Source organism: Macaca mulatta, chromosome 2 (genome assembly GCF_049350105.2).
Source record: "Macaca mulatta isolate MMU2019108-1 chromosome 2, T2T-MMU8v2.0, whole genome shotgun sequence".
NCBI lineage: Eukaryota > Metazoa > Chordata > Mammalia > Primates > Cercopithecidae > Macaca > Macaca mulatta.
In genome coordinates, this window is record NC_133407.1 from 171,232,317 (window position 1) to 171,253,741 (window position 21,425).

Below are 21,425 nucleotides of genomic sequence, written 5' to 3' on the forward strand. Positions count from 1 at the left end.
AATGATGCAGCACACTCAGTGGCTCTACCTGACTAGAAAGTCCAGACAGTAGCCCTGTCATGCCAGGGAGCCCAGCCAGCAGCCCTGCCAGATCAGGGAGCACTTCCAGCACCCTGCTCAATCAGGGAGCATGGCCAGCATTCCCACCTGAATGCAGAGCCTAGCTAGAAGCCCTGCTCACCTGAATGCAGAGCCCAGATAGCAGCCCAGCCAGATGTCCCATCTTACTGTGGAGCTCCACCAGTGTCTCTGTCTCACTACAGGGCTCTTCCCACTGGTCCCGCCTGACTTTGAAGCCCAGCCACTGACCGTGCCTGACTGTAGAAATCCCCCTAGACAGTCATACTCAACTTTGGACATTCCCCCAACTAGCCCCAACTGACCATGGTGCCGAGTCAGCTGATCCTGCCAGATAGCAGAGCACAACCAGTGGGCACCACTCAGCCACAGAGCACTGGCAGTGGGTCCTGCTTGACCAGGGACCCTGGTGGCACAACATGCCTGATCCTATGTGCCACCATCTGGCTTAGCCAAAACTGCACGCTGAACTACGTGGAAAAGGTCTGACCCTGACAAAACCAATCTACAAAGTCTAAAGAAGTAAGCACTTCCTCAAATGTACAGTACAGTTGCAGGATACAAAATCAACATACAAAAATTAGCAGCATTTCTATTTACAAACAACAAACTGTGAAAAAAGGAAAGAACACAATCTCATTTAAAATTAGCAACAGAAAAAATAAAATACACAGGAATAAACTTAACCAAAATGGTGAAAGACATGTCAACTGAAAATTATAGTATGTTGACGAAGGAAATTAAAGAGGAAACATATAAATAGAAAGACATCTGTGTTCATGGTATGGAAGAATTAATATTGTTAAAATGTTTATAACATCCAAAGTTATCTACAGAGTCAATGCCATCTCTGTCAAAATTCCAAGGGCATTTTTCGATATGAGTGCCAAGAACACAAAATTGGGGAAGACTTGTTTCTTCAATAAACGGTATTGGTAAAACGACAACCACATCTGAAAAAAATGAAGTTAGACCCTTATCTTTCATCATACACAAAAATCAACTCAAAATGAATCAAAGATTTGACTACAAGATCTGAAACCACACAACTCCTAGAAGAAAACAGAGAGAGAAAGCTTCTTGATAGTGACCTCAGCAATTGTTTCTTAGATACGACATCAAAAGCACAGGCAACACAGCAGAAATAGACAAACAGAACTACGTAAAATGAAAAAGCTTCTGCATGACAAATGAAACAATCAACAGAGTGAAAGTAACCTATAGAATGAGAGAAAATATTTGCAAGTTATGTATATGATAGGGGGCTACTTTAAAAAATATATATAAGCAGTTCCTAAAACTCAATAGCACAAGCCAAATAATCTGTTTTTAAAAATGGGCAAAGAACTTGAATAGAGAAACATTTCTCTAGAAAACACATACTTGTATGGAAGAATTAATGCTGTTAAAGTGTTCATAACACCCATATATTTTGTACCATAATAATATGTAAATAAAAGGATAAACTGGGTACAGGGTATATAGGAACACTGTATAGTCTTCTCAATTTATCTGTAAATCTAAAACTGTTCTAAAAGATGAAGTCTATTTTAAAAATAAGTAATTCTGCAGAATTTTAAAAATTGACCATTTTAAAATTGATCATTTACATGTGATCCATTGACATGTGTCCAACCCTTTTATGATGATCAAATAATATTTCAATATTATGTTTTTACAATTAAATGTGTTTTATGTAGTGTTTAGTTTTTTAAATAATTGCTCTATTAAATTTTATCTGATATTATTTTATATAAAATTAAATATGCTTAACTATAATTGTTAAACTGTAATTGTTTTATAAGCCGACTTAGACATGTCTGGAGCCTGAGGAAAAGAAGCCAGTAGAGAGACTACTATAAAACCCAGGAAAAGGAACAATGGGTGGTATGGAATCCTGGAGGAGACACTTGGGGACTAGGAGTGAGCTGTCGAAAGGAGAAGGGCCATCCTCAGAGTTGAGGGAAAGAAGAGAGGGTAGGAGAGGAAGAAGAGAAAAATGTGACTGTGCCTATGCTTGAATGTGTCTACTGTGGCATATCCTCCTGTGTTGGGGACATAAACATCTTACTCTGCATTCCTTTGTGAGAATGGCAGTAACAGAAGAAATGTCACTGTGCCCCAGGAATAGCTTCAGAAGGCTCTAGAATTAGATCCCGAGGTATGAGGTCATCATATGCTTGGAAGTTCCAGTCAGTTGAAGTATTTGAAATACAGCACTGATTCTGTGGACACTGCTGCATGGCTTAGGCATTGCAGAGACTGAAGCATGTGGGGATTCATTTAATACCCCCAAAACTTTGAGCTCTGGGAGCAGCAGGACACAGCAGCACTTTAGCTAGGAAGGCACTGTTCTTATAGTCAGTGTTGGCAAACATGGTCATGGGGAGGTATCTATTACAAGTGGATTTCAGGCATGAGATATATCAACCTCAAAGAACACCTGGGAAACCTTCTTGATATGCTTCAAGAAATTGGAAGAAATTTTGACTAGGGGTCAGGGAGGCAGGGTCTGACCAAGTTCCAAGTCAGGCATGGGGAGATGAACAATTGGCAAAATTTAGATTATCAAGGTTAATGTTACCATGTTTTTACCCACAGGTTCATGAGATTAGAGGACCTTTAGACAACATGAATTTCAGCTAGTTATTTTTAGTTGTTCCTTCCTAAAATCAAAATCACCCTTCAGCATTGGTTATAGAGACTTAAATCCTAAATTACAAACAAGAATACAATAGCACAATTCATGTGACAACCACGCGTAGGTTTAGTGATGTTTGTTCTCCGTGAAGCGAAGCTATCTCAGCTAGGGGGCTGAGGACTTGTGTACTGTCTGGACTAGGCAGAGGTGAATTTGATTGAATGTGTAAGACAGTGCTAATTGTTACCATATATAGCTGTGTGAGTTTCCTTCTGTCTAAAATATCAACCTATGCTTGCCTTTAATCTCATCCTCAATTAATTGCAATGCTCAAAAACTCCTCCTAGTGTCATTATATTGTCATAAAATATTCTGAATCACAGGCTTAGAGAGATAAAAGTTCTAACTTCTCTTAAAGAAACAATGTCTGAAAATCTTTTCATTTGTGTTGTTCCACATGAAATGACTTTGTGTTGATTGTGCATGTTATTCCTACATTCGGAGACTTAGATTTATAGTTTATGAGTTGTCCTTCTAAAGGTATAGTCTTCATATGCCAGTGACTCCCCAGCTTATACAGTAGTTATGCCTTATTGGTGAGGGATGCTTTCAAAGACTCCTTGTGGATGCCTGAAACCTGTTACCAAACCCCATATATCTCTAGTGCGCATCTAAATCTGTGTTTAGATGAACAGAACCAGCTTTGTATCCAATTATCTTCACCAAGATGTATGGTATAAATCTCAAACTTGTCATATTTAACACAAAGTTCTTAATTTCCTTCCTTTTTCAAGCCCACTTCTGCTGTGTTTTCTGTTTAAGTAAATGACACTCATCCATTTAGCTATGTCAAAAACCTAGGAATTATCCTTGACTTCTCTCTTACTCTTTCTGCACTTTAAATGCATCAGCTAGTACTGTCTTCAAGAATGTATCCTTTTTACCCACTCCTCGCCATCTCCTTTACTCTCCCCCTTGTCCAAGCCACTATACTTCCATCCTGCTGTGAAAGCAGTTTTCCAACCCTCCTTACTCTCCTTTTGACCACTTAATATACATTCTTCACTAAGTAGCCAGAACAATCTTTGAAAAATGTAACTTACCGTATGTCACTCCCCATTTGAAATGTTTCTATTAGGATTTTAAGAAGATATTAAATAACTTCTCATTTTCTCAGCTCTCAAGTCTGGATTCAACTGAGAGACAGATTTGGGCAAATGAGATAAAATACTCGTTTTGTATTGATAAATGCTTGGATTGGCAGATGTTGCCTTGTATTGAGTATGGTCGTAAAGATACCACTAATATTTAACTTCTCTACCTATTTATTTTCTCTCACTTTAAAGTGTGGTTAGAGTTTGGGGGAAGCAATTTCATGAAGGTAGAAATAAGATTGCCCTCATAAAATATATTATGTCCTCGGCCGGGCGCGGTGGCTCAAGCCTGTAATCCCAGCACTTTGGGAGGCCGAGACGGGCGGATCATGAGGTCAGGAGATCGAGACCATCCTGGCTGACACGGTGAAACCCCGTCTCTACTAAAAAATACAAAAAACTAGCCGGGCGAGGTGGCGGGCGCCTGTAGTCCCAGATACTCGGGAGGCTGAGGCAGGAGAATGGCGTGAACCCGGGATGTGGAGCTTGCAGTGAGCCGAGATCTGGCCACTGCACTCCAGCCTGGGCGACAGAGCGAGACTCCGTCTCAAAAAAAAAAAAAAAAAAAAAAAAAATATATATATATATATATATATATATATAATGTCCTTATAAAATATACATTTATATATTACATATAAAATATGTAAATTTATTATCTGATCCTTCCCAAGAGAGATTCCACACCCCTGGTTGCCCTTGGGCTTAATCATTAAACCAGAACCGCAAAGAGAACAAAAAATATTACCTGTGCCCGACATTTTATGGCCTGTGGCACTCCTCAAGTAGTCTCTCCAAAGGAGGAATGTCTGATGTGGTAAGTAAGTTTGAGAAGAAACTGGATTTTGTTGGATCCACCCCTTCTGAAATCTCTTGTCTTCCTCCCTCAAGAGATGTCTGCTCTGTTTTCCACTTGTTTGGAAACTCTCTCCCCTGTCTGGTGTCCTTGCAGCTGTGCATCTGTGAATCTGTGCTGGTAAGCTTTCTCCCTCAAAAACTGACTTGATGTGCTTCTCTGTTCTTACAATATCTGGCTCATATACCTGCATTTCACTAACCTAACCTACTATACTTTATATAATTTTGTTGTTTATATGTTCATCTTTTATGCCTCACTGAGTTCCTTGAGGGTAGGAACAGTGAGTTTGTCTGTCTGTTTTTTTTTTGACTCCATGTTCTCAGAACTCTGGCACAGAGTAAATACTCACAAAATATTTATTCTTCCTCTCTTCCTTCCCTCCTTCTCTCTCTCATTTTCTCCCTCTCTCTTTCTCTCTTTATTTCTTTCGTCTATTTTTTAAATCACCAAAACAATACTTTGCATGCAGTAGGTATTTTCCTGACTAGTACATACCCAAGTATTTTTCAATATTGTTGCGCAGTAATTAGTCTTAGAATTCCCACCCAGATATTTACAGGGATTTAAGTCTGATAGTGGTGTCTGTATAATGTGAAACAACATTGTTTTACTTGATTGTAATGTAATATCAACAGTTTGTTATATGTATCTGTTTTCACACTTTATGGACACCTCATATTTTGACATATCTGCCATATCTCAAATGTTATAAAACCTATCTTAAGTACTAAACAAATGACTGATACAAGCATGTTTTATCTTGATATCTGAACACTCCTCGTTACTTATAATCTGTATCACCAACATTAATTTGCTATCTCTTATTTGTTCATGCTTGTTCACATTTGGTAATAGCTGTACAAGTATTAACCAGGTTGGAAGTTATGTTTAAGATGGTGAACTGATTAAGCGATAACTAAATGTGTGAGCCCATATAACTAAAAATTCTGAATATTTAGCTTTTGGAGCACCTGGATGAGAAGATTATATATATCTGTTATCAGGATCTAGACGATTTTTATTTATTTTCTACTTTTGTTCACCTCTAATTAGGTTCCATTCTTAGTTATGCTCTGTCCTTGTAGTTGCAAGATGACTGCAGCAGCTCTATAACACTTATCTTTAAAACTCCACACCCGGAAGAAAAAAGAAAGAACTTGTCTCAGAAAGGTCTAAGAAAGTCTTAGAATAGAATCTCACAGATCTTGATTTCACAGACTTGGATCCTGTGTCCATTTTGGAATCAAATTGTGGCTAGAACAAATAGCGATGAATAAAATGTATTGTCAGAATGAGGATTTGGCCAAAAGTACACTCACTCCCAGAGCCAGGTATGAAATCAACTTTATACATGTAGAAAGGTAGAAGAAGGGAATCCCCAAAACAAAATCAGAGTTCTGTAACCACAAGACGAGACCTTGATTACAGGTGGCAAACCCAACAAATGTTCATTATAAATGTCCTGATACATGGTCTCAGTAGTACATGTGAAATTCACTTTGGGGAATTCACAGAACGAGGCAGCCTTTCTCAGGAACATTAAACTGATGTTTGGAAAGATGCCCATAGACTGCCGATTAGGAAAGACCATTCATACTAAAAGGGCATTAACAGGTAAAGAAAACACTGGCTTCCCATATGAACCAAAAACACTTATAATAAAAGTAGATGCCTCAGCTATCAGCCATTGATCCATCACTGAGCCGTCTCTTAAGAGTGCTGTCTCCTGGGTGACAGCAACAGGACTTATTTATTTAATTTGATAATTGTTAAAAAGTTAATAATACTGTATTGAAAATTTGAAATTTAATAAGAGAGTAGACCTTTGTTTTTACCACACACACAAAAGGTAACTATGTGAGGTGAGGGATGTGTTAACTAACTTAATTTTGGCAATAATTTCACAATGCATAGGTACATCAGAGTATCATACTATACAACTTAAATATGTACAATTTTATTTGTCTATTATACCTCAGTAAAGCTGGAAAAAGTATCAGTTAAACAGTATTATGAAAGCCTGAAAGCCTTCTGTGTTGTACTTGGCACTCTGTTAGGTGCTAGGAAAAGACTTTTTTTTTAAAGGATAACCCTAGGAGCCAAACACAGGGTAATGATACTAATGTCCAAAGAGACCAGCTCCATCAAAGACAAAGCTCAGAAGATGCCTTGAGGTTAAAAGAATTGCTGTCCTTGGCCAGGTGTGGTGGTTCACACCTATAATGCTAGCACTTTGGGAGGCCAAGGTGGGTGGATCACCTGAGGTCAGGAGCTCAAGACCAGCCTGGGCAACATGAAACCCCATCTCTACTAAAAATACAAAAAATTAGTCAGGTGTAGTGGCACATGCCTGTAATCCTAGCTACTCAGAAGACTGAGGCAGGAGAATCACTTGAACCTGGGAGACAGAGGTTGCAGTGAGCTGAGATCACGCCACTGCACTCCAGCCTGGGCAACAGAGCAAGACTCCATCTCAGAAAAAAAAAAAAAAAAAAGAATTGCTGCCCTTAAAGGTGAAGAGAGTGTCTTGTAGAGCTGATCACCTGGCATTCTGAGCCCTTTCAGAGGTCATAGACCTCTGGAGAGAGAAACCGAGACACGTAAGAGGATGGAAACAACTCAGTGGTGACACACTGAGGAGTCCTGCGCACAAGCAGCACACACTGATCCACCACTCAAAAACCCTAGGCCACAGCTCGGTTCCTCCTTTCAAGAAAATACATAAATAAATATATAAATAAAAGCAGGAAACAGTCTAAGAATGACGAGAAAACAAGGAGAATGACCCACTTTTGTGCACTCCATAGGTTTTACGGCACCTCTACTTGCCAGAGTAAAATGGAAGTAATACAGTCTTTGTGTACATTTAGATTAAGGAAAAAGAGCCCTAAGGTGGACCTGTAAACTATAGAGTTCCCAGGTTCCCTTTTTCTGTATTTTCTTTTCTGCCTGCTTTACATCTGTTGTTACTTTTCTACTGAGATAAAACCCACTGTTTGGATCTAACAGGTTTTGTTTGTTTGTTTTTTGCAAGCTGGCAAATTGGTATTTATCACATGGCTAACGTACTGAAGTAAAAGCTGTAGAAGCTGTGTGTGTGTGTGTGTGTGTGGGTGTGTGCCTGTATATGTGTGTTTGTATATATTTGAAGGCCTTTATAATAGACTTCTATAATGTTATGTTCAATTGGCAATTAAATCCATTTTAATTTCTCTCCAGCTCACCAGACTTTCTCTTCTTACACTCTTTTTTTCTGAGGCAGAGTCTCACTCTGTTGCCCAGGCTGGAGCGCAGTAGTGCCATCTCTGCTCACTGAAACCTCTGCCTCCTGGGTTAAAGTGATTCTCTTGCCTCAGCCTCTCAAGTAGCTGGGATTGCAGGCACACCAGCACACCTGGCTAATTTTTGCACTTTTAGTGGAGACAAGGTTTCACCACGTTGGCCAGGCTGGTCTCGAACTCCTGACCTCAAGTGATCCAACAGTCTCGGCCTCCCACAGTGCTGGGATTACAGGCATTGGCTGCCCCACCAGGCCCTTTTCATACCTTATGATGTAAATTTTGTTATCTGATTTTTACCTGAGTCATTTCCTCTAATACGCAAATTTAAGGCTATTTAGCTGACAACTGCCCAGGGTAAGCTTAAATAAAAAAAGGAAAAAAAGGAGGTCTTTATGAATCTATAAGATGTACTTCTATCAGCATGCCTAATACGTCTATATATTTATGTATTGAAATATACAATATTTCACTATTTAAACTATATAAAAGAGCTCTGATTAATTGGATTTAAAAGAGTGCTTAAATCAGATACTAAAGAAAAAAGACTAGTTAAATGCTTTTTCAAGTTCATGTGAGTTAAGTAAAATCTTTAATAAATAAGTTGGCTTTAAAATTATTGGTAAAATAATATTAGAAATGTCTTAACAATTTGCCAGCATACATTTTTGTTTGCATTTATTAATCAAGCATTTTCATACTTATTCCTCCTAAATACTATAAGGTGTCAAAACCTGGCATAGCAGTTACAGCTATTAACCCAGCCCAAAACAGAATGATCTTCACTTTTGTAATCTTTAATAAATAAGAATGAGTATTGATTTAATCAAAATAGCCACATCTTAAATTTAGTAAGATTACTATAACTTCTAATCTTGTGGTTTTAGGCGGTCTAGTTCACAGGCAGTAAGGTTTGTTATTGTCTTTGTTTCAAAGCTAAACTATAAACCAAGTTCTTACCAAAGTTAGTTCAGCCTATACCCAGGAATGAACAAGTACAGCTTGGAGGTTAAAAGCAAGATGGAGTCAGGTAGGTCAAATCTTTAGAATCTGAAGATTTAATTTAGAAAGTTATATTAAATTAAATAATAGACATTTCATTAAGTATTTTCCAATAAAACTGTATTTGTAGAAAAACATTCTTTCTAAGAAAAAAGTGTGCCCTTAAAAAGGTGAACAATTTTTGTCTAATTCAAAGCTTATTTAGAGGTCATGTATGAAACAAGGTAAAAGGAACCAGGAAATAAAGCAGATGTAAAGAAAGTTATAAAAATAAGGAGGTGGTTTTTTGGTAAGAAAGCTTAAAGAGAAATAATTTTATATGAGCAAGAATCTCGTATGGTAAATTTAGTCCTGGAGTAAAATGACTGGTTGTTTAAGAAAGAGGGATGTTCAGGACAAACCAGAAAGTCGAAGCATGATCTATGTAAGTCACAATGAGAGGATTAAAAAAAAACCCCAAAGCCCCAAAAACTTTTATATGATCAACTTGTCATATTATTATTAAGTTTTGGTTTGTTAGGGAAAAAACTGAGTTTAAAAACTTTCAAAAAATTAAGGTTATTACATCTGTGTATCTCTCTGTATGTGTGTGTGGTTTGTTGTTGTTGTTGTTGTTGTATTGATATGGAGACTCGCTCTGTCGCCCAGGCTGGAGTGCAGTGGTGCGATCTCAGCTCACTGCAACCTCCACCTCCTGGATTCAAGGATTCAAGCCATTCTCCTGCTTCAGCCTCCCAGGTAGCTGGGACTACAGGCGTGTGCTATCACATCTGGATAATTTTTGTATTTTTAGTAGAGACAGTACATTGGCCAGGCTGGTCTCAAACTACTTGTGACATTGAGTTATAGGGCTCTGACTCCTGGGTCTAAAAAGGACACCAAATCCACTAAATTTTAAACGCTGACAGTAATTAAAGCCCCAGCTTCAGGCCCGGTAGAAGATGCCATCAAAATAAACCACATTCCTGAAACACAGAGCTGGAAATGAAAGCTATTCCATTCCTCAAGGCCCCAGGACTATCATGGAAGAGGTGAGCGTGTGAGATTGTAAGGGCCCATTTTGAGAGACAAAATAGTTCAGTTTCTCTATGAGTTAATCATTAATGTCAAAGGCACACTGATACCTGCCTGTGATTAACAAGGTTTTCTTGAAGTGTTAACTGACTCCTTAGTAAAGGTTATAAAAGTTATAAAAGACTTATGGAAGTTATATCTTATGGTCAAGATTAAACTTTTATAGACTGTTTATAAAATTTTGAAAAAAAAATTTAGTTGGCTTCATGCTGTTTTATCAGGGCTTATTGTTTTGAAAATTAAGTCTCCTCTCCCAAAGAATGAAGATCCTTGCCTTTTTTTTTGAAATCCTTGAGTTATCACTTTGGTCAGATGAATGACTTATTTTACAATGACCTGTGATATCAAGTATTTTAAACATTTGATATTTGGCAAACTTTCCAAAACCAAATGATAAATTATGTCTTTTTTCTGACCTAATTTGTCCTTTAAGGTATTAGGTTCCCTAAATTCCAAAAATGACATAATTTGTCATTTTTGGTTTAAAAATTATACAGGAAACATTGTCAAATATGAAATGGTGTTTGGTTTTCTTTGGGCTGTATTTGTATAAATATGTTACTGGTATGTGTTTCAAAATCATGAGAAACTCCTATAATTCTGATATTACTTAGTGTACATTATCAGTAATAATTTTAATTGTTAAATTATTGTGTGCCTGAGAGGTAACAAATTTCCTTGTCAATTGTGTCTTTGATAATGGCTGCCCTAAAACTTTTTGTCATCCATGGACAATTCTTGTCTTGTTTTGGGCCTTTTTAGAAGGTGAGTTTATAATCAGCTATAGAACTCTAACAGGTGTCCTTAAATGAAGATTTCTGATAACTTCGGAGACTATGACATTAGACAAGAGGAACAATTTTCAGGACTCTCATGGAGAGCTAAAATATTATTGAATATCAAGCAGAATAGGAGTGAACTGTGCAAACTGAACTATAAGAAGACTAAAGTAATCTTTTTAGCTTTTTGCTTAAAATGTTGCTGATCCTTTTGTTTTTCGGATCAAGAAGACTTTTCTTTATGCTATTTACAGCTTTTAACAGTTAAGTAAAGTCTACTCCTATGAACAAAATTTGGAGCATATTTGCTTCTCTCTACTTGATTTCTTTTTTTTTTTTTTTTTTTTTTTTTTTTTTGAGGTGGAGTCTTGCTCTGCCGCCCAGGCTGGAGTGCAGTGGCCGGATCTCAGCTCACTGCAAGCTCCGTCTCCCGGGTTCACGCCATTCTCCTGCCTCAGCCTCCCGAGTAGTTGGGACTACAGGCGCCCGCCACCTCGCCTGGCTAGTTTTTTTGTATTTCTTTAGTAGAGATGGGGTTTCACCGTGTTAGCCAGGATGGTCTCGATCTCCTGACCTCGTGATCCGCCCGTCTTGGCCTCCCAAAGTGCTGGGATTACAGGCTTGAGCCACTGCGCCCAGCCTCTCTACCTGATTTCTACAGAATTTGGAAACTATTTGTGCATATTCTTAACTTATGACAATACAGTTATATGCATAAGTGCAATAATAATCTGTTTTCATTTGTAAAAGCACACAATTGGCAAAACTGATTATTTTACCAATGCTCTGACTGGAAGGGTCTGATTTCCTTAAAGAATCAAACTTGATTTATGCAGCAATAAAAGCCCCTTGGAAAACCGACCTCATACCTTTGTCTACACAGCCCCTGTACAGGGTTCCTGACTTGTAGTAAGTAAAGAATGTCACTTTCTGACAGGCCCAGGAGCCCCAAGTTTATCTTGGAACCTCAAGAGGAGAGGATCACCCAACTCATAGGTATTTGATGGTGTCAGGTCTCTGAGCCTAAGCCTGCGTGTATTCATCCAGATGGCCTGAAGCAAGTGAAGAATCACAAAAGAAGTGAAAGTGGCCAGTTCCTGCCTTAACTGATGACATTACCTTGTGCAATTCCTTCTCCTGGCTCATCCTGGCTCAAAAGCTCCCCCACTGAGCACCCTGGGACCCCCACCACTGCCAGCCAGAGAACGACCCGCTTTGACTGTAATTTTCCACTGCCTTCCCAAATCCTATAAAACGGCCCCACCCCTCTCTCCCTTCACTGACTCTCTTTTCAGACTCAGCCCGCCTGCACCCAGGTGATTAAAAAGCTTTATTGCTCACACAAATCCTGTTTCGTGGTCTCTTCACACGGACGTGCATGAAAGACGGCACAAATCCATGGCTGGGCTCAGCGTTTAAAAAGTCTTATCTGAGATTCCTTCAATGGAACAAAGTTGCATCAAAGCCAATTTAAAAGCCTATATAAAAAAATAATTATTCTTGCTGCACTGTATACAAATAATCAGGCCAAGTATAATAAAGCAAATCAGTCCTACCATGATCTGTCTTTAGTAAAAATGGGAAACTAGAGAGAGAAAAATTATGTTTCAAAAACTATAGTACACCTGTTGTTAGATTCTAGTCTGGCCTAATTTTTTATAGTTTTTACTATTTTCCACAGTTTGAACCGAATTCTAATTTTTTGTGGCTACCACGCATTGAAATAATGTTTTAATTTTTTTCCTTCTTTTTTTCACCTAATTTTTCCTAATTTGGAGTCATTGAAAACTAAGCTCTGCTCTCTAAAGCCCTGTGAACTGAAACTAGACAACTTAAACTTCAGAAGTAAATAACAACCTATTTACATAGATAAGCCACTTTCATACCTGCCTACTGATGTATGAACTTCAGAGTCATGTGGCCTATATCAATTTAACAGGACTTTTTTTTTGTTTGTTGTTGTTTTTCTCCCTTCCTCCCCCTATTTTCTCTTAATAAAACATGAGATTTCACAACTTTCTACAAATGAGCTTTCCTAGTAACTCGGGACCTACCTGTCTAGGAATAAACCATCCTAGCCAAGAGCGATCAGAGGAAAGCTGGAATCACGACTCATTTTCTTCTAAAATGTTTTCTCCAGAAGATTTTTTAAAAAGCAAAGGGAAGAAATGTGAAAGGAAAATATCTTGGGCCCCCCAAATCACTAGGCTAAAGGGAAAAGTCAAGCTGCGAACTGCTTAGGGCAAACCTGCCTCCCATTCTATTCAAAGTCATCCCTCTGCTCACTGAGATAAATGCATACCTGATTGCCTCATTCAGAAAGGCGAATCAGAAACTCAAAAGAATGCAATCGTTTTTCTCTCACCTACCTGTGACCAGGAAACCCCTTCCTTGCCTGGAGTTGTCCCACTTTTGCTTTGAGTTGTCCCACCTTTCTGGACTAAACCAGTGTTCATTTTATATATGTTGATTGATGTCTCATGTCTCCCTAAAATGTATAAAAGCAAGCTGTGCTCTGACCACCTTGGGCACATGTTGTCAGGACCCCCTGAGTCTGTGTCATGGGCATGCATCTTCAACCTTGGCACAATAAACTTTCTAAATTAACTGAGACCTGTCTCAGATTGTTGGGGTTCACAGTTCACAACCTTAAATGGATCATGATTGGGAATAGTTAGTTGCTTAGCTTTAGTGTTCAGTGAGGTGTGGCCCAGCTCATAGTCTCAGGTAGTAGTAATAAACTGAAACCTGGGGAAAGACAGGGAATTTTTCTGATAGCCTGACAACCTGTTAGGGAAGCCATGCCTGTTACAGGATGATGGGTCATAGTCAGGTGAGAATTCATATGTCTGTAATTTCCTGAAGTGATTAATTTGGATTTTCCAATTATTCAACACATCATAATAATAAGACTAATCAGAATATGTCACATCAACAGCCTGATATAATAACTTGTGTATATACTCTTCCTGTAAGATCAATCCAAGGACCTACCTGGGGGACATTGCAGACTTCCATATTTGACTTTTTTTTTTTTTTTGAGACAGAGTCTCATTCTGTCACCCAGGCTGGAGTGCAGTGGTACTATCTTGGCTCACTGCAAGCTCCGCCTCCTGGGTTCCCATCATTCTCCTGCCTCAGCCTCCCAAGTAGCTGGGACTACAGGCGCCCGCCACCACACCCGGCTAATTTTTTTGTTGTATTTTTAGTAAAGACGGGGTTTTACCATGTTAGCTGGGATAGTCTTGATCTCCCAACCTCGTGATCCGACTGCCTCAGTCTCCCAAAGTGCTGGGTTTACAGGCGTGAGCCACCATGCCTGGCCTTACATTTGACATTAAGTCAATAATATTGAAATGATAAAACTTTCAGTAAGGATAAAGGAAAATATGAAAATATAGCTCTATTTTGAGAGAAGCAACAAGGACAAATTTCTTGGGAAAGAAATCATGTTGCAAAAATTGTAATGTTCTTTATCATAGAAATCATAAGCATTTTGATACATTATAGATGCTCATATATATATGCAGTATATGTATTGTTCATTTCAGAGTTAAGAAGTTTATTTTCAGTTAATAGGGACCAGCTAATTTAATCAAATAGAGAATAACTTGCTCAGAACATGGATCAGAACTTATTTATAATAACTCATAATTTACCTACTTTTAAGCTATAATTTCTTTAAAGGAATTTGAACCTTGTAGATTTGTGGAGGAATTTGAAAAATTAGAACTCTTTCTGGTTTAGTACCAGCCAGGAAGAAAATAAATGAGTTAGTCAAAGTTTAAGAATAATAAATTCACTCAAAATGGAAAGTTCTAAATTTTTTCGTCATTCATTTGTCCAACTAATAAATATTTACTGAAAACCACTATGTGTAAGTTACTGGGTTCCAGTCGTTGACAATGGGGAGAAAGCCCAGAGAGAAGTGATGAGCCTCTATAATGTGCTAAATTGCTTATGGTGTCTATGTTATAAAGAACATTACAGCAATATGATTTTTTTCCGAAGAGATTTGTCCTTGTTGCTTCTCTCAAAACAGTGATTTAGAAGTAGCTCTCTAGATTAATTTTAAAAATTACTTTCTAAAGTATCTGTTTTTGTATCATTGAAAATTCCCACCCAGTAATGTAATCTTTCCTCTCCTTTCTCAATACAGACACTCAATTTAACTTGCAAAAATATTCATTTTGACTCATTATATCTGCTTGTTATTCACTCGAGTGAATCTGTCACAATCGCATTTCTCTATCAAGGACCTCAGTCAAGAACATTACTACTAAACTGTTAGAAATAAAGTCTCTTCATGAATGTATGTTCTGTACCTTTGCAGGCCTCAATGTGGCAGGCCTCAGGTTTCTAAGCGATACCAAACCATACTTAAAACTATCCTAACTGCTGAATTGAAAACATTAATTTTTGTATTTTGACTTCTCTCATATGTTTATTGTTGTACCTTTCACAGTACTTATTTTTCCTTGTGCTTTTTTTTAACAATTTTTCTACCAAGTCATACTATTAATAAAATCAAACTAGATTTCTGATTGCTCAAATAATAGCATTAATCAGTATGATTCTAACTTTACAAAGTTAGTTGCCTATCTTGTAAGTGACCTTCAATATTTTCATTAAGGCGAATACATAGAATGATGAGAATAATTGTGATTTATCATATGTATGGTATTTCTATTATTTTCTAGAATTATAATCATATACATTTTTTTAAAGTTGAAGGAGATTCAACTTCACCCTTCTCCCCAAAACAGGGATTCTTTTTTTTTTTTTTTTTTGAGACGGAGTCTTGCTCTGTTGCCCAGGCTGGAGTGCAGTGGCCGGATCTCAACTCACTGCAAGCTCCGTCTCCCGGGTTCACGCCATTCTCCTGCCTCAGCCTCCCGAGTAGCTGGGACTACAGGCGCTGCCACCTCGCCTGGCTATTTTTTGTATTTCTTAGTAGAGACGGGGTTTCACCGTGTTAGCCAGGATGGTCTCGATCTCCTGACCTCGTGATCCGCCCGTCTCGGCCTCCCAAAGTGCTGGGATTACAGGCTTGAGCCACCGCGCCCGGCCATGTGAGTTAAAATAATTTTTAATTTGGAAGCAGGAGAAAAAGTTGGGTAAATTTTTTAATATAAGAAATTTGATTTTTTTTCCATTTCTTAGTTTATGGTATGAGATTCATCTCAGTGCATTCTTAATCGTGACTACTAAGGCAACCAATTGAACCCATTTAAAATAAGGAGACAAATAATGTTTCATTATTTTATTATTGAAATCAAAAGCAAGTTAAGCCTTCATAGTGAATTACCCTTCATTATACTAAGCTTCTCTCCTCCCTTTTAGTCATCTTCCTCAGGGTAACCTCACATGTTCCAGGTCTTACACATACTCATCGTATTCAGGGAACTGAGACTCCACACACCTCACTATGTGGCTGGAATATGCTGAAACTGCCTCCACAAACTCGTTATTCTGGACCAAGACTTATGGCCTAAAGTGAAGGACATTTCCAAAAAAATTTTCTCCTCTCTGATGCCGCTCCTGCTGCAATGCAATGACCCTGGCTATGTACAAGACATACTTTGGCTTGCTCCTGGGAAACCTTTAGACAAAGCCTCTACTCTAAAGATCACTGAGCTGTTGCTACCATCGCCGACTCTGAGCACTTTGTCCCCATTTATTTCCAAGGTCAGACCTAATGTCAAGACTTTCTTGAAGGAGAAGTGGGGAGTCTCAGCTACTGCCTCTAGAAAGGCAGATGTTTTCATTGTTTGCTGCAACCTGTTTGTCTCATAGTGGTTTCTCAAGATATGCAGGAGAAAGAAAAACAAATACCTCAACTCGCCCTAGGAAAGTGACAGACTGATGACACTTCCATCACAAAACAGGCCTGGACTCTGAGGAAATTGTCTCCTTTAACACACCCATTTTAAAACCAGTCTAAGTTTCGCCTTCCCAGGCATACTCCCACTACATTGTGTTTAAAATATTTTTTTCGTATTATTATTTTATTTATGTATGTATTTATTTTTATTTATTTATTTATTTTGAGACGAAGTCTCGCTCTGTTACCCAGGCTGGAGTGCAGTGGCTCGATCTTGGCTCACTGCAAGCTCCGCCTCCCAGGTTCATGCCATTCTCCTGCCTCAGCCTCCAGAGTAGCTGGGACTAGAGGCACCCACCACCACACCTGGCTACTGTTTTGTATTTTTAGTAGAGACAGGGTTTCACCATGTTGGCCAGGATGGTCTTGATCTCTTGACCTTATGATCCGCCCACCTCGGCCTCCCAAAATGTTGGGATTACAGGCATGAGCCACCACTCCCGGCCCTACAATATTTTAATACACATTTTCGTTTTTTGGAGAAATGTGTCATTGCTTAAGTTGTTCTGTTTAAACAATCTGAGACGGGCCTCATTTAATTTAGAAAGTTTATTTTGCCAAAGTTGAGGATGCATGCCTGTGACACAGCCTCAGGAGATTCTGACAACATGTGCCCAAGGTGGTCAGAGCACAGTTTGGTTTTATACATCTTAGGGAGATACGAGATGTCAATCAACATATGTAAGATGAACATTGGTTCAGTCTGGAAAGGTGGGACAACTTTAAGCAAAGGCAGGAAGACTTGAAGTCAGGAGGGGCCTTCCAGGTCATAGGCAGATAAGAGAAAAATGATTACATTCTTCTGAGTTTCTGATTAGCCTCTCCAAAGAAGGCAATCAGATATGCATTTATCTCAGTGAGCGGAGGGGTGACTTTAAATAGAATGGGAGGCAGGTTTGCCCTAAGCAGTTTCCACTTGACTTTTCCTTTTAGCTTAGTGATTTAGGGGCCCCAAGATTTATTTTCCTTTCACACTCCTAGGTACAGTGCCTAGTCAGAAAAAAAAAAAAAAAAAAAAAAAAAAAAAAAAAAAAGCCCCAAGTCTATAAAGTCACAGTGACAGTCACAAACATAATTTTCCCACGGTGCTCTGCATCCCAATGACAACTGCACACTCTAATGTTAGTCTTGCATCACCTGAAACTTCTTTACCCCTAGGTGCTATGGGTTTATGAGAACATAAATGATACATAGTTAGAGAATCACCAGCTGAATAGACTCCAACATTGTCTACCATGGAAGACACATTTATTCTCCACCTTGTGCCATGCCACTACTTTTGTTTGTACCTATTGAGGTAAATTTATTTTATTGGGTTTTCATGAGCTTGGGACACTGAGAATGCATGTCAAGAAGCAGAAGGGAAGAAAGAAAAGAAAAGCAGTGTTATGGTCTGCTGTGCTTTCTTACTTGATACTGAAAGCAATGCAAAGAATGATTCACAGCTGGGGACACTGGGATATGAAAAGTGATAACCCTATGATCACATAGTACATTGCAGATCTTAGATTTAAACTGATGTTTTAAGTGACTCAGAAACCCTTCATGTTATTTACACTACTCATTTCTATCCTGCTAAATATCTCTGTTAATACCCAGACTCTTTTTTGGATTAAAACTCTGAATTCTCTTTCTGATCTCTATCATTTAAATCATAAATACTTAGTATGAACACCATAAGTGCTAAAGCATTAAAAAGTCATTAACCTCAAATTAATAAGACACTTTAGTGTTTGAAAATTCTTGTACATATATTACCTCTTGTTTTTCTTTAATAGCAGTATGAGATGAATATTTTAATGTCATCTCTTTTTAAAAATTAAGAGGCCAAGGTCTAGGGAGATAATCTGTGAGAGACAGCATGATGACAGTGGAGCCAGAATGTAAACCTGGGTCTTTTGGCTCCAAGTCCAGATTAGCTGTATTGCTCTACTGCAGTCAGTATTGTGTTGAGGAAACATCTGTAGTCTCGCTTTCCTGGGGTACAGCATCAGGGGAAGGACAACAAAGAGTATACATGCATTCTCAGTGATGTTCAACAGTGGTTTCCTTCCACTAACGACTTACAGAGTTCTCTCTTCTTGATTTCCTTCCTTTTCTCCAGTGAGAGTCTAGAAGTCATTTATATTCACTATGTCAGGGGTGTGAGCTTAATTTTCTTAACTATATTCTGCTGTTCTCTCTTTACTTTCTTATAGACTCATTCAATGAGAAATTCAAACACAGTCAAACTGTCAAAGGCATTCAAACCAGAACAATTCCATCTTGAGTGAGGGCTAGGAAAAAATGAAGCTGGGGCTTGCTGGGCTGCATTCCCAGAAAGTTAGGTATTCCTAGCCTCCAGATGTTTATGGTTAAGGGAATAGATTACTAATCAGGCCCAGACTTGGGAGTGTCCTTATATCCCAATATCTTTCTTTTTTTTTTTTTTTTTTGAGGTGGAGTCTTGTTCTGTTGCCCCGGCTGCTGAAGTGCAGTGGTGGGATCTCTGCTCACTGCAGCCTCTGCCTCCCTGGTTCAAGCGATTCTCCTGCCTCAGCCTCCCGAGTAGCTGGGACTATAGGTGTGTACCATCACGCCTGGCTAATTATTGTATTTTTAGTAGAGATGGGGTTTCACCATGTTGACCAGGTTGGTCTCGAACTCCTGATCCCAGGTGATCCTCCCACCCTGGCCTCCCAAAATGCTGAGATTACAGGTGTGAGCCACCGTGCCCAGCCAGTATCCCAATTATCTTCAGAACAGAAGCGTTCTTAATTATGCTTTAAAGGTAATACTGATTCTTGCAAAATATAGTAATTAAAAAATCCTGTTTCACAAACCCTTGTAACAGAGTGTGTCTCCTCATCAATCATTTTTTATGTTATATATAAACAAGTATTGTACCTAGGGTGAACACATTCTCCTCTTACTTTCAGGAACATCCTACTCTGTCCTACTCTGTCTACAGTAGGATGTTTTTTCACCACTTTATTTTCTTTTTTTTTTTTTTTTTTTTGAGACGGAGTCTCGCTGTATCGCCCAGGCTGGGGTGCAGTGGCGCGATCTCGGCTCACTGCAAGCTCCGCCTCCTGGGTTCATGCCATTCTCCTGCCTCAGCCTCTGAGTAGCTGGGACTACAGGCGCCCGCCACCACGCCCGGCTAGTTTTTTGTATTTTTAGTAGAGACGGGGTTTCACCATGTTAGCCAGGGATGGTCTCGATCTCCTGACCTCGTGATCCACCCGCCTCGGCCTCCCAAAGTGCTGGGATTACAGGCTTGAGCCACCGCGCCCGGCCCACCACTTTATTTTCTTAATAAACTTCCTTTTGCTTTGCACTGTGGAGTTGCCCTGAATTCTTTCTGGCATGAGATCCAAGAACCCTCCATTGGGACCTGGATCAGGACTCCTTTCCTATAACAAAACTGTGTGCGGTGTGAGTGCAGGAGCATCGTTGCTGCTTGGAGAACTGCTGAGCCTAGCTGTTGCAAAAACACATTCTGCTGGCTGCCATCATTGCCAAAGTGTGTCAAAGTGGAGAAGTCTCTCTGTCTACTCATACATGCATATTGGAGCTCTTGCTCTACTTGGGTTACCTTTTCTTTCTATTTTCTTAGTTTTCTTGCAACATTATGCATGTCTAAATTCCTTATTAGCAAATGGAGACCTTTGCTCTTGGCTGGGGTGCTGAGTCTGATAGCTACATGGAGTTCCACAAAAGAATAGGTTGCAGGGCAAAGGGGAAACTGAAGGCATAATCTTGGGGGAAAGTGGAGTTGAAAGTCAAGGGGTCCAAATAAAGAATCCCTTCAAAGGTCAGGGAGTGAGTCAGGAGAGAAAACTATTTATTAACATATTTTAACAAGCATCTTGTTAAACTATTTTGTCATTTACCTCTCCTGACTCCTGCGGGTATGTGAAATTGCACCTCCCACTTTAGAGACATAAACAAGTTTTGTTCTCATTCCTTTCCTTTTCACTTAGGAATCTCAATTTCAGTGCTACAAAACTTACATTAATCCTAAAGTAATTCTTCCCAGATTCCTGAGGACCCTATTTGGCTCTTAGAACCATAACCATGTTTCTAAACGCTGAACTATTAAATAAAGCTACAGACATTAAACGAAATAATATGGAACATCTCATGAGGCAGCACACGATTAATTTCCAAATGTGTATCGAAAATTTTAAGTTAGGAGACTGAGTTAGAAATGATTGATTTTTTTAAAAAGGAAAAACAGAGCTTTTTTCTTTTCTTTTCATAACTTTGGTAAATCTAAAATTACATTGTTTGGGGCCATGAATGTCTATTATGTAACACTTGGTTTTAGGGGCATGAAAATCTATTGTATAACACTTGGCATGCTTATTTAAACAACTTGGTTGATATATTTAGGATATAATATATGTTCATCTTGTCTAAAAAAATATGGAGAAAGGAAGTCCTTCCACCTTACCATCTCTTATTTTTCTTTTGAAGAAGTTAGGAAACAATAGGCACCAAAAGCCTAGAGAAAATAATATGAATGTTTTTCTTTTTATCTCCAGGTCCACATCTCTCTAATGACTAGCCAAGGAAAACAGAGAGACCGGTTCTAGAGGAATTTCCTAGGGGAGTTGACTTTGCCAGCTTTACTCCACAACAGTGGAGTAAAGGTGGAAGGAGAGTTTACGCTAGTTAGAAAAGTATGCATG

General features: G+C 38.8%; 2 long non-coding RNA genes across 2 annotated transcripts; both read left to right on the forward strand.

Moving 5' to 3' along the window:
- Window positions 1-4,605: 4,605 nt before the first annotated feature.
- Window positions 4,606-16,869, forward strand: LOC144339417 (uncharacterized). Its single transcript, XR_013414407.1, has 2 exons — window positions 4,606-4,690; window positions 16,209-16,869. It is a non-coding gene; the product is annotated as an uncharacterized LOC144339417 (long non-coding RNA).
- Window positions 4,701-13,476, forward strand: LOC144339416 (uncharacterized). The gene is made up of 2 exons (XR_013414406.1): window positions 4,701-4,849; window positions 11,803-13,476. It is a non-coding gene; the product is annotated as an uncharacterized LOC144339416 (long non-coding RNA).
- Window positions 16,870-21,425: the final 4,556 nt, after the last annotated feature.